The sequence below is a fragment of the Coenobita brevimanus genome, chromosome 92 (assembly GCF_032717465.1).
Source record: "Coenobita brevimanus isolate Jiangsu-jjx chromosome 92, ASM3271746v2, whole genome shotgun sequence".
Taxonomy (NCBI): Eukaryota; Metazoa; Arthropoda; class Malacostraca; order Decapoda; family Coenobitidae; genus Coenobita; species Coenobita brevimanus.
In genome coordinates, this window is record NC_137045.1 from 13,634,699 (window position 1) to 13,637,458 (window position 2,760).

The 2,760-nt window shown below is 44.2% G+C and overlaps 1 non-coding gene across 1 annotated transcript; it reads left to right on the forward strand.

Moving 5' to 3' along the window:
- The first annotated feature begins 2,205 nt into the window (after nucleotides 1-2,205).
- LOC145412278 (5S ribosomal RNA) lies at nucleotides 2,206-2,324 on the forward strand. Its single transcript, XR_013899549.1, has one exon. It is a non-coding gene; the product is annotated as a 5S ribosomal RNA (ribosomal RNA).
- Nucleotides 2,325-2,760: the final 436 nt, after the last annotated feature.

Genomic DNA, 2,760 nt, shown 5'->3' on the forward strand with positions numbered 1-2,760 from the left:
TCTGTACCCTTTCCCTCTGGATCTCTCTGGGTCTTCCCCTCCACCTAGCTCACATACATTCTCCTAGTCAATATCTCAGTATCCACTCCCTGCACATGACCATGCCATCTCAAGGCATTTCTCCTAATGGTTTCCAGCGCGCGCACACACACACACACACACACACACACACACACACACACACACACACACACACACACACACACACACAAGATTAATGTCTAAGACCTTCACACATGAATAAAGGGTGGGTGGGTGGATGGATGAATGGCATAAGGAAGTGAATGAGTGATTTATTACTAATAGTAATAGCGTTAATAGTAATAGCGGTAATAATAGTCAGTCCCAGATCATCCCCATCAGAGCGTAGGGACCCGTGGCTAGTGTTGGTGGTCCAGAACACTAAAGTCGTAGGAGACAGACCAGCGCATCAGATAGCACTGTACATGAACGAAAAAACCAACAACATCTCAGCAGTTAACAAAAAAAAAAAAATATCGTTTCTCTTGCTGCATTTAACATAATGAAATACAGGACGAAAGATTTTGAAATATCCTGCACTGTACTCCATGTCCTGTTTGAATAGCATACGGTATATCATTTTCCAATTCTGACTCTGAATATATGTTATTTTCTATTCTGGTACCAAAAAAAACTATTATGACGTTAACCATGCGATCTTGATAAGGGAGAATTGTGTAATATGGGAAAAATATACGTACGGCGAAGAGAATAATCGTTCATATCTTTTTTTTTTTTTTTTTTTAATCAGTAATATTGCTGTATAGTCACTGGTATCATCTGACGGAACTGGGTAACTCAGCTTGAATACAGAGTCGTAGTTGCACAGGATTCAGCATATCACCGCGTCCTGAGCGATTTAGTTTGTATATTACACCTTAATATTCTCTTATATGCTATTTTTTTATGAACATACTTTGCCTCTGTATCATACATAAGGAGTCTGTAGTGTAATATGTAGAATAAATTGCTGACCAGAAGATGTTGCGAAGCCTACAAACCAACTTAGAACACGACTCTTTGTTATGAGGCAGGAATGAGTCTCCTTGGTTACTGTTGTCTTTGTATTCTAACTTGGCCTACAATTACCATCGCTTCATGTTGATTTCCGAGTTGTAACAATAAATCAACACTGAAATATGAAGCTAGTCACGAAGAAGTGCTGCGGAAAAGAGGCAGAGCTGTGGCACTGCCTTTTTCTGCCACTCTGCTACTTGACATAAGCAGTTGAGCTTGGGTAAGAGGCCATGTATGTTTACCTTTGTGTGTGTGTGTGTGTGTGTGTGTGTGTGTGTGTGTGTGTGTATGTGTGTGTGTGTTGAGTTTCAGTAATAGCTTGTGTGAGCTTGTATTCTTGTGCAAAGGAGTGTGCGTTTAAACCCTCACTGCATATGTTTTACGTAAGAGCATGTGTGCTTGAGTTCAAGTGTACGTGCGGGGGTTGTGTGCGTGCGATGTTATGTGCATGGTGGGTTATGTGAACGTGGGGTTTGGTGCGTGTGGGGGTTGTGTGCGTGTGGGGTTAGGTGCGTGTGGGGGTTGTGTGCGTGTGTGAGGTCAGGTCCAGGTTCCAGCACACACACTGCAACATTCAAGGAAGGGCGCTGGGCTTCGTCATGTCCGCTCTCCCCGACAACAGTAAAATCCACGTCGTATAGAAAATGGAACGTAATGGTGGCGAGTTGGATCCGCGCTTCAGGGTCACTGCTGAGACGCCTGGAGGAGGGAAGGAGGGGGGGTTGTGGTAGCGTCTTGAATGGTAGCTACAGAAGTGGAGTGGTGGAAGAATGGTAGTTGGGTTTTCACTTGCATAAACACACAAAAACATCGACACACAGAGACAGAGCGCAAACACACACACACACACACACACACACACACACACACACACACACACACACACACACACACACACACACACACACACACACACACACACACACACACACACACACACACATACACACACACACACACACACACACACACACACACAGTATAAATGGGGTGAGGGAGGACGTTGTGTCGAAACCGCTTGAAGTCCTGTACGTAAATATTTGACCCTACGATGGGACAGGGGAGCCTCAGTGGTCCAGTGGGTAGCGTGTTCGTCTCCTGTTGGCCGAGACTCGAGATCGAAACCCTAGCCATGGCAGATATATATTTTATTTAATTACATCCATTGCCAACGGCCATACCACGTTGAGTACACCGCTTCCCGTCCGATCAGCGAAGTTAAGCAACGTTGGGTCTGGTTAGTACTTGGATGGGTGACCGCCTGGGAACACCAGATGCTGTTGGCATAATGTTCTCCCTACGTGTCAAGTGGGGTTGGTGGAGGATTAGTGCCCCTCCCTGTAAAACAATTAACTCTAAGCCCTTTGCCACCCCGTTTGGGATACATGGCGTCTGGCAATGAGTGAATGATGAGACATAGGACTTTTTTTTTTTTTTTAGTCTTGTTTTCTCCATAATTTTTTTTACTGCTCTTTTACTTAAACGGTTAAAAAAATAATTTCAGCTACGTAATATCGACTGAAAATAGCCATAATTAGGAGAAAAGACGTCATCGTACTGAAGTGCAGAATAAAATGGAGTAGACCTCATGGTAGTTAACTATTCTCTGTTCACTTTAACTATCGTGGAATGGGGTTAATCCGACCTCTGGATGGAGAGGAGGGAGACTGCGATCGGTTTAGGCTGATAATCGCTAACTGAGACCTCCACCAAGACTGATAA